Genomic DNA, 11414 nt, shown 5'->3' with positions numbered 1-11414 from the left:
TAAAGTTAACATTTTTAGATCGAACAATACTAAATGTATTTATGTCACCAAATAACTGATTAAAACACACTTTTGCGATGAAGGTCTACAGTAGCCTCAACAGCATAATGGGGTAGCCAGAGGACAGCTATTTTCCATCCTCTGACTTTAATATAAAACCTAGGAGGCTCATGGTTCTCACCCCCGTCCATAGACTTACACAGTAATTATGACAACTTCCAGGTTGGAAGATGTTCTCCTATCAGAGCTCTTGCAGCATGAACAGCATGGTGTCCATCTGATCAGAGAATAAATCTATTACTGAAAGCATAAGCTACAGCTAGCTAACACTGCAGTGCATAAAGTGTGTTGAGTAGTTGACTCAAAGAGAGAAAGAAAATAGTTGATTTGTTTTGAACAAATTCATTTCTTCAAAACAGGGGAAGCAGCAGAGCTATATTTAGTTATATTTTTTTTCCCTTCGTCTTAGTTTCCCTTTCACTTACTTTGCTAATGCAGCTCATTTAACCTACTCGACAACTTGACTCAAACAGAGAGGAAAGAGCTAAGGCTATCCAACACTGCAACTTTTCCAAGTCAAGGTAAGCTTTCCGTTTTATTAATTTATTACCACCGGAGCCCACCAGTGTAACTGCTTGCTGTACACTGTACTGTGTGATTGGATTGTGGGTTTACTAAAGCATTAATTCTAATTGGTTGACAATGACATTAGTGAACATGGTGACAACGATAGAGGCTCTGTAGTGGATATTAGTTATGGTAGGAAGGTTTGGCTTGAAGATGTTTTTGTGCCTGGTCACAGACAACTGTGTACACAGGGGGAAAAGGCGAGAGGAGCAGAGTGTGTCGCTGCGAGAAGGAATTATACAATGGGCAAGGTGATGATGCTGTATGTGGCTGCGATGAAAGTGAACGGTGTGTGTGGGTGATCAAGGGGTGTATTCATTCTGCCGATTCCGTTGCAAAATGTTTCTTAAATGGAAATTAATAGCGGGCTGGCACAGTTGAGAGCTTTCTTTGACATTGATTGGTTTCATACAACCGCTCTCAACACTGCAGACTTCCTTGTTGGTTTTGTGTCAAATTTAGGCATATCTGTGACCTCTTCTGTGTTAAAGAAACCATAAAGCTTAATGCACTATAAAGACAATTCCCACACCTGTGCAGCACGGAAGTTAATGTTTGAAGCAGTGAATATGATAACTCCCTTTATACTAAAGTAATCACGAAGAGTCTCCTCATCCCTAAAATAAACATTGAGATATGTTTGCGATATTACTGTGCAACGTAGACGTTCTAGTTTCTTCCGAGATTGCGAAACAATTTGTACGTTGATGTAGTGCCCCATCAGTTATGAATGTTTCAACCTCTGTTGCGAAGTCGTGTATTTACCGTCAGTTGCTGGTTTCAAAGAGTACGATAAACTACACTAACCTGTTCTAATGCGTCCACCAGCAAATCCGAGGCCATGATTGTGTTTCCGTTGTGGGTGCGTTAGCGAAGGCAACCTTCATTTGCATGCAATTAAAATATATGAATATGCATGACCACTTCTCGGAACAGTGGAAGAACTGCTCTGATGCACGGCATGAAATAGACGTGCTTCACTCGTACGGTGTCAAAGAGCATCAGAGGCTGCCAAACTATTGTCAGAAGTCTGACGAGGTGTACTGCATGGTTTTAGATGGCACTCTAACCCCACCATTCCAAAGAAGGTGACATATTTCTTTTTTGAGAGCGGTGTTTGAACTAGAGCTTAGCCAGCTACCGTAACAACGTGGCTTCTACACATACTGTAAATGATTGAATGGGGAAATCTCACTCGTATTTTCACTTGGTCAAAACTTTATACATCAAAATGACCAGAAAACTGTCATATATACATATATTCATACACATAGCTCATATATTATACAGCCCCAAATCAATCCGCCTGACTCAAGTCATTGCACGCACCCCTGTCCGAACAGGAAGCACCCTACCCCCAGCCATAAACTGCCAGTTTCAGTTCCTCTTATCTCACGACCCCAGGACACACAGACATTCCATTGCATAAACACACACACTTCATCCCCCCTCTACTGGTCGGGTGCCCAGAGCAGAAGGCTCTGCGGTGCACCAGTGGGGCTCCTGCTCTGGCTAGAGCAGGTCCGCCTCCAACTCTTCGGGACCAGTCAGAAGACCACCACGACAAGACTCCACCTACATTATTCTATGTATAAAAACTGTTGTAACCTTTGTTTAGGCCCCTTTTTCACCTAACTCCCTATTGAGTTATGCGAATAGGTCCGTGCACGTTAAAACGGCAGGACAAGATATCTTTGACCTTAATAAACTGCCTTTTGTTACAACTGAAATCCACTCTGTCCAGCGTCCGTGATTTGGTCTCAACTCTCCAGTATTTGAACACTAACAAAACATGTTTATCTTAACTGTGAATAGTGGTCTCTAGAATTTGAAAACAAAACAATGCTTATAAAAGTTACAAACCTGAAAACAGGATGTACAGTTGATTTCTTCCAACGGTCACGGACCGAGACGTGCATGCCTGCAGCTCCCCCTAGTGATAACGCAAAGTATCCATGTGTATTAATGCAAAAACCATGGACTAGGCTACAATAATAAAGTTGTGCACAAACCAGGGTTTTTCCAATCGTTTCGTTCTGAAAATAACAATTTATTTATTATCTTCCATTCGATGGTTACCTGCCCATCCATGTGAGAGACGCAGACTCGATCTCGTTCCTTTTAGTCTTTACTGAAGACTCATCTCTTCAGTAGGTCCTATGATTGAGTTTAGTCTGGCCCAGGGGTGTGAAGGTGAACGGAAAGGCACTGGAGAGATGAACTGCCCTTGCTGTCTCTGCCTGGCTGGGGCAGGGGCAGAGTCACTGGCTTACTGGTGCTCTTCCATGCTGTCCCTAGGATGTGTGCGTCACTTGAATGGGTTGAGTCACTGACGTGCTCTTCCTGTCCGGGTTTGGCGACCCCCTCGGGTTCGTGCCGTGGGGAAGATGTTCGTGGGCTACACTCAGGCTTGTCGCAGGGTAGAAAGTTGGTGGTTGAAGATATCCCTCTAGTGGTGTGGGGGACTGTACTTTGGAAAAGTAGGTGGGGTTATATCCTGCCTGGTTGGCCCTGTCCGGGGGTATCGTCAGACGGGGCCACAGTCTCCCAACCCGTCCTGTCTCAGCCTCCAGTTTTTAGGCTGCAATAGTTTGTGTCGGGGAGCTAGGGTCAGTCTGTTATATCTGGAGTATTTCTCCTATCTTATCCGGTATCCTGTGTGAATTTAAGTGTGCTCTCTCTCTCTCTCTCTCTCCCCTCCCAGAGGATTTGAGCCCTGGGACCATGCCTCAGGACTACCTGGCCTGATGACTCCTTTCTGTCCCCTGTCCACCTGGTCATGCTGCTGCTCCAGTTTCAACTGTTCTGCCTGCGGCTAAGGAACCCTGACATGTTCACCGGACGTGCTACCTTGCTGTTTTCGATTCTCTCTCTCTACCGCACCTGCTGTCTCGACCTCTGAATGCTCAGCTATGAAAAGCCAACTGACATTTACTCCTGAGGTGCTGACCTGTTGAACCTTCTACAACCAATGTTATTATCATTATTATTATTATTATTATTTGACCCTGCTGGTCATCTATCAACGTTTGAACATCTTGGCCATGTACTGTTATAATTTACTCCTGAGGTGCTGACCTGTTGAACCTTCTACAACCAATGTGATTATCATTATCATTATTATTATTATTATTATTTGACCCTGCTGGTCATCTATGAACGTTTGAACATCTTGGCCATGTACTGTCATAATCTCAACCTGGCACAGCCAGAAGAGGACTGGCCACCCCTCAGAGCCTGGTTCCTCTCTAGGTTTCTTACTATGTTTTGACCTTTCTAGGGAGTTTTTCCCAGCCACCGTGCTTCTACATCTGCATTGCTTGCTGTTTGGGGTTTTAGGCTGGGTTTCCGTATAGCACTTTGACATTGGCTGATGTAAAAAGAGCTTTACAAATACGTTTGATTGATTGATCTGAAAATAAACATACAGAAATGGCTGCTTCAGGCCCCAATATTACCAAAGGGCCCCTGCAGAATCTTTTGTTACAATCCACACATGTGCTACAGATCTAATAGCATTTTGTTTTCAACACATCACTTCTAAGAGTGCACGATCGAAATATGACTAACCTCAGGTTCTCCCTAAAACTCAACTAAGGCCTTTCTATTACTTTGAGGAAGGTCCCCCCCCCCCCCCTTATCTATATTTCTATTTGAGACGCTGGAAAAGTTCACAGTGGTAGTGAAGAGAAGGGGATAATAATGCCGACCCTGAATTCCCTTATTACCACAACTGGCGTCAGGAAATGGATGAAGCTCCAGAGGGAGAGAAAGACTGCATTTCCATAAACATTCACTTTCTTTTTTTTATGATGGATTTGAGATTCAGAAGCTCAGGCTGTATGTTTCAATGAAAGAGGTTGCCTAAGGGCCCACTCAAACTTCTAACTTTAATTAACCAAGACATCCATCTGATTTGGTCACATCTCCTTCTCGTCTGGTAAAGACGTGGGAATGATGCAACCCACCTCCACAACAAAGGCATGTTAGACTGTGGCAAAACTCTAGGGGTCACCATTACACAGTGCATTACCTAAAGACCATGCAGAGACTTTCCTGACTTACCCAACGGGAGAATGTTCTCACGACCAGGAGTGGATGACTGTGTGTATGTTTCACATTAATTCCACAAAGTTTTTAAAATGAGGACAACGTGATCTTGGGAAGAACACACAACTTGACTTTGTTGGCCTGTCATGACTATTTCCCAAGGATATACTTTATGAAGACAAGTGTTTTTAGTCATACTAAAGTGATACCAAATGGTAACATGAAATGGTATCATATTGTAGTTTGAAATGCTTGTCTGTCTCAATTGGACCTATGCTGTATGTAATGTACCAGTTGGTGAATTTCTTGATGGATATCATATCGTAGTTGTTGGATGACCTCATTTTGTAGGTCATACTACAGTATATTGGGGTATATTTCATCTAATGGATCTGACAAAGACAATATTTTGTCTGTGGCTCTACACAAACAACATCCGGATCAGTGAACACACATCAATATTGAATCTAAGTGTAGGCCTGAGGAGTAGCAGTGTTCAAAGACCAAAGCATTGACAGCTTCTCCATAGATGGATTACCTATAGGGGAAAGTATCTACAGCTAGATTTTGTAGATACAGTGGAAATTAATGAAATCCGTCATCTAAGCTTATGTATCTGTGAATCAATATAAGTAAAGAAACATGTTGTGGATCCTGAGCCGGAAATAAACAAGCCGTGCGGAGTAACCACATCGTAGGAAAACGTGTGTTCTTACTCAAGGGCACGATGTTAGCGAAGATGGTACCTCCTCGTTTCACTCCGTTTCAAAATACTTTCCCCCTACTGGACATGACCCTGATGTTATCTAATGTGGATTATATAAAGCTCTTACCAAAGCACATGGTCTCCATGACAACCAACATCCTGAAGAAATCGCTACTTCACAATAAACAAAGGTTGGCCGTGTGTGTCACACAGCCTGTGTCTATATCACCTTGTCGTGGGCCTACAATACAATCCTCAAATGCAAATTGCCATGAAATCTGAAGAGAAACATAACGGTATGTATTCAAGTCTTCTTTTCAAAAGTCCTTTTCATAGGTCACAAGGTCCTCACAAGGACATTTCAGACAGTTGGTCCCCACAAAGAAAAAAACTTACGTTAGGTTTAGTGTAAAAGTTAGAATTAGTGTTAGGGTTAGGAGTTGGGGTTGGGCTAGGGGAAATAGGATTTTGAATGGTAATTGTACAGTTATGTGTGGGCGAATAAGGGTGTCTGACAACCAGGGGTGAAAGTTAGCTGGAATGGTCTGATACCGAGTACCAGTTAAATAAATAGTGGGGGTACGCCATTCCATAAAATATGATCCTATCACAATCATTAAAACAGATTTCAAGAAAAGGCTATTACACTATTTATAATTACTGCATGTCAGTCGCATTAAACATTTACAAAGACTTGAAAACTTGTGGATTAAGCTCCAAAGATTCAAAAAAATTTAACATTACAGAATGCTGTGCAGATCAATGAAAACACTGACATTTTGGCAGAGATGAGTGGCTGATGTGCACACACCGCAGTGTATTTTTATTTATTTTACCTTTATTTAACCAGGCAAGTCAGTTAAAGAACACATTCTTATTTTCAATGACGACCTAGGAACAGTGGGTTAACTGCCTTGTTCAGGTGGTACCAATGGTATGCATCAAATCAGGTTACAAAACTTGTGTAGGCTTATTAATGAATGATGTCATTCATAACACTTGTAGGTGTTTTGTAAGTCACGTCTCTTTGCATTTATCAAATGGCACTGTATGGATGCGGAAATTTTAGAGTGTAGTAGCTTAATAGTTGTAATAGTAACTGAAGTCTGGACAATAACTGTAGGCCTCACATGTCGCCTTTTATAATATTAACTCATGCAGAATTAAACGTTTCTCACAGTAAAATGACACACCAAATGTGCACTTTGGAGAAATATTCTTAATTTATTTCAGCATCTTGACAGAATGCGATTGCACACTCAGGGAGCTATTGTGTAGCCTAAACTCGCAATTTCTTTCAGCGACATAAAAGCTGACAGTATTTCATTTTCAACCACATAGAATACACATCCAAACAAACTAAAATATTATCAGAAACATGTGGGATTGTCTTTACAGATTTTCGTTTCCTTTAAACCTGTCCAACAGGTCTCTTGGAAATCTCCATCAATAAACTTTCTCAGAAGCACAAATGAAAGAGAGAACTTTACCGATGTCAACTAGATTGTTGATGATGCATTGATAAAATCAAATGTATTTATAAAGCCCTTCTTACATAAGCTGATATCAAAGTGCTGCACAGAAACCCAGCCTAAAACCCCAAACAGCAAGCAATGCAGGTGGAGAAGCACAGTGGCTAGGAAAAACTCCCTAGAAAGGCCAGAACCTAGGAAGAAACCTAGAGAGGAACCAGGCTATGAGGGGTGGCCAGTCCTCTTCTGGCTGTTCCGGGTGGAGATTATAACAGAACATGGCCAAGATGTTCAAATGTTCATAGATGACCAGCAGGGTCAAATAATAATAATCACAGTGGTTGTCGAGGGTGCAACAGGTCAGCACCTCATGAGTCTGGGACAAGGTAGCACGTCTGGTGAGCAGGTCAGGGTTCCATAGCCGCAGGCAGAACAGTTGAAACTGGAGCAGCAGCACGGCCAGGTGGACTGGGGACAGCAAGGAGTCATCATGTCAGGTAGTCCTGAGGCATGGTCCTAGGGCTCAGGTCCTCAGAGAGAGAGAAAGAAAAAAGAAAGAAAGAAGATTAGAGAGAGCATACTTAAATTCACACAGGACACCGGATAAGACAGGAGAAATACTCCAGATATAACAGACTGACCCTAGCCCCCCGACACAAACTACTGCAGCATAAATACTGGAGGCGTTGGGAGAAACTGTGGCCCCATACGACGATACTGAGACAAGGCCAAGTATAGCCCACGAAGATCTCCGCCACGACACAACCCAAGGGGGGCGCCAACCCAGACAAGATCATGTCAGTGACTCAACCCACTCAAGTGACGCACCCCTCCTAGGGATAGCATGGAAGAGCACCAGTTAGCCAGTGACTCAGCCCCTGTAATAGGGTTAGAGGCAGAGAATCCTAGTGGAGAGAGGGGAACCGGCCAGTTAGAGACAGCAAGGGCAGCTTGTTCCTCTCCAGTGCCTTTCCGTTCACCTTCACACTCCTGGGCCAGGCTACACTACTGAAGAGATGAGTCTTCAATAAAGACTTAAAGGTTGAGACAGAGTCTGCGTCTCTCACATGGGTAGGCAGACCATTCCATCAAAATGGAATGAAGAAAGCCCTGCCTCCAGCTGTTTGCTTAGACATTCTCGGGACAATAACGAGTCCTGCATCTTGTGACCGTAGCGTCCGTGTAGGTATGTACGGCAGGACAAAATCGGGAAAAGATAGGTAGGAGCAAGCCCATGTAATGCTTTATAATTTAGCAGTAAAAACTTGAAATCAGACCTTGCTTTAACAGGAAGCCAGTGTAGAGAGGCTAGCACTGGAGTAATATGATCATTGAGCCTTCTGTTGATTTATTTGGTATTTTATTAGGCTCCGTATTAGCTGCTGTGAAAGTAGAAAACACAAAACATGACATACAGAACATTAATAGACTATAAAACTACATACGTTTAAAAATGGCACACATAGCCTACATTCACTGTATATACCCACACAAAGTATGTGGACACCCCTTCAAATGTGTGGATTCGGCTATTTCAGCCACACCCATTGCTGACAGGTGTATAAAATTGAGCACACTGCCATGCAATCTCTAAAGACAAACATTGGTAGTAGAATTTCCTTATTGAAGAGCTCAGTGACTTTCATCATGGTACCGTACCCCTGTGACAATGCCCCTGTGCACAAAGCGAGGTCCATACAGAAATGGTTTCTCGAGATCGGTGTGGAAGAACTTCACTGTCCTGTACAGAGCCTTGACCTCAACCCCGACAATCACCTTTGGGATGAATTGGAACACCGACTGCGAGCCAGGCCTAATCGCCCAACATCAGTGCCTGACCTCACTAAGGCTCGTGGCTAAATGGAAGCAAGTCTCATAAGGAATGTTCCAACATCTAGTGGAAAGACTTTCCAGAAGAGTGGAGGCTGTTATAGCAGCAAATGGGGGACCAACTCCATATTAATGATTTTGGAATGAGATGTTTGACGAACAGATGTCCACATACTTTTGGTCATGTATTGTATCAATACATACACAGAAAATATCTAGGTCAGATATTTTGTGCCATGAAGTGTTGCTCTATCTGTTTTTTGTAATCAGGTTTGCTGTTCATTTGAGGCTTTGTTCAAACCTCTTAGATGGAAAGTCCCCTGTTTAGGGGACCTTCGTAGTTCTGGTATTTTTTGCTGACTGGCATTTTTGCTTATAAATTGATCTGTGGACACCGTCCACAGACAAAATGTCTTGCATTGAGCGATATGTCTTGCATTGAGCAATAACCCTGGTTCCCACAGACACAGAGGTGAGACTTTAACCTTTGAGTATGCAGCATTCATAGTTATTGCTTATTGTCCTCTCGTGATAAATCATTACTTTTGGTAATTACGTAGGTTACATTTAGTTACATTTAACTGGTTAATGCCAGTGGCAGGTCATTGGTAAAAATAGAAAAAAGTTGAGGGTCTAGAGAGCTTCCCTGCGTTACACCACACCCTAAATGTTTGACATTGGAGAAGCTGCCATCGTTGTGGGAAGCATTGTCCTAGTACTCCTGGAGAGCAGTGTATGCGCAGGAGATGGTAAGCCTTCCCGAGGCGCACACACAACAAGGCAGCATGGATATCATGCTCCAACCCGTGGGGGCTACTGATCATGTGTTCAAAATCCCATGTTGAGGTTATTATAGTAAACAAAACTAAATTCGAAAAGCTATTTAGTAAACTGAAATAATAACTATTCTAAAACTATAAAACCGTTTTAAATTGTTTAGTTACAATTTTTTAAATCTAAACTTTGGTCAAAAATCGAATTGGAATTTCAAGCTTTTTTCTAATGGGGTTTTCGTGCTTCTGAATCTGGTGGGTAAATGCTGCTACTAGATGCCAATGTTTCAAATAGGCCTAGCTTGTGAATCACTATCACTAGCTATCACTAGCTAACATGGAAAAAAATAATAAGGCGAGCACAGAACGTGACTGGGCCAAATTAGAAGTTGCTGTAGCCATTCGCAATCCACAATGACCAACTTCAAACTGACAGTCAGTCGCTATCTGATGTGGTGCCGTGCCTTCTCAACCTTGAGGCACACTTGCAGTCAACTACTGTTGTAAAACAGTTGGCACAGGTCTTCCTGTAGTCACTGCATGAGCGCTTTGCATGTATACTGAATCCTCTGGCAGCCAACTTCAATCCAACTCCTGCAGCAGGTGTGTTTCTGGCACTTTGCTCATCGGAGATGGAGCCACTGATAAGGGAAGCAGAGTTTTTTTATACTTCAGCAAATCAGAGAGTACAGCCATGGAGCAGCAGGACTCCAGGAAGATGCCAGCACGATGAATCCAGCAAGCATCTTGGCCACAGTGCTTTTGAAATATAGCTTCCTTTCATCAAAGATTTTGTCTGAGGTCGCTGTCCAGCCGAAGGGTCAACCTGGCAGAGCATTAAGTACCCCATGTGATTTGTGGAAATATCTGGATAAGGAAAAGGGAGACATGTTTACAGAGTCACCTCTCCAGTTCTGGCATGCAAGGGTGGCTGTTTATCCAAAGCTGTGCCTTGTGGCACTGGATCTTAGAAAGATGGCACTATACCAGATAATGGCCATTTTTATGGTCTCCTGACCAATTCTGCCATTTTGTGTGTTTTTTGTCTTTGTTTACATAATGTCTATGACCAAAAACGGCTTCTGGACATCAGAACAGTGATTACACTAGACTGGGATTCGAAAGAGGAAATGGCCGTGCAAAATAGACAGGCGAGGTGACTTTCTAACGAGATTACTCAACAAGAAATTTGTGAACAAATTAGTTTTGGCAAGTCGGTTAGGACATCTACTTTGTGCATGACACAATACCTTTTTCCAACAATTGTTTACAGACCGATTATTTCACTTGCAATTCACTGCATCACAATTCCAGTGGATCAGAAGTTTACATACGCTAAGTAGAATGTGCCTTTAAACAGCTTGGAAACATCCAGAAAATGATGTCATGGCTTTAGAAGCCTCTGATAGGCTAAATTACATCATTTGAGTCAATTGGAGGTGTACCTGTGGATGTATTTCAAGGCCTACCTTCAAACTCAGTGCCTCTTTGCTTGACATTATGGAGGGGAAAAAAATAATCAGGCAAGATCTCAGAAAAACAATTGTAGACCTCCACAAGTCTTTTCATCCTTGGGAGCAATTTCCAAACGCCTGAAGGTACCACGTTAATCTGTACAAACAATAGTACGCAAGTATAAACACCATGGGACCACGCAGCCGTCATACCGCTCAGGAAGGAGACGCGTTCTGTCTCCTAGAGATGAATGTACTTTGGTGCAAATCAAACCCAGAACGACAGCAAATGACTTTGTGAAGATGTATCTAAATCGACAGTAAAACGAGTCCTATATCAACATAACCTGAAATGCCGCTCAGCAAGGAAGAAGTAACTGATCCAAAACCGATATAAAATGGCAGACTACGGTTTGCAGCTGCACATTGGCACAAAGATCGTACTTTTTTTGAGAAATGTCCTCTGCTCTGATAAAACAAAAATAGAACTGTTTGACCATAA

General features: G+C 42.6%; 1 long non-coding RNA gene across 1 annotated transcript; it reads left to right on the top strand.

The window, feature by feature from the left end:
* The first annotated feature begins 225 nt into the window (after window positions 1–225).
* On the top strand, window positions 226–4089 carry LOC149984552 (uncharacterized). The gene is made up of 2 exons (XR_016494631.1): window positions 226–581; window positions 3332–4089. It is a non-coding gene; the product is annotated as an uncharacterized LOC149984552 (long non-coding RNA).
* The last annotated feature ends 7325 nt before the right edge of the window (window positions 4090–11414 follow it).

Source organism: Oncorhynchus mykiss, chromosome 3, assembly GCF_057628025.1.
Source record: "Oncorhynchus mykiss isolate SJ-2025 chromosome 3, ASM5762802v1, whole genome shotgun sequence".
Taxonomy (NCBI): domain Eukaryota; kingdom Metazoa; phylum Chordata; class Actinopteri; order Salmoniformes; family Salmonidae; genus Oncorhynchus; species Oncorhynchus mykiss.
Note: the sequence above shows the minus strand (reverse complement) of the source record. Positions and strands in the feature narration are given on the sequence as shown.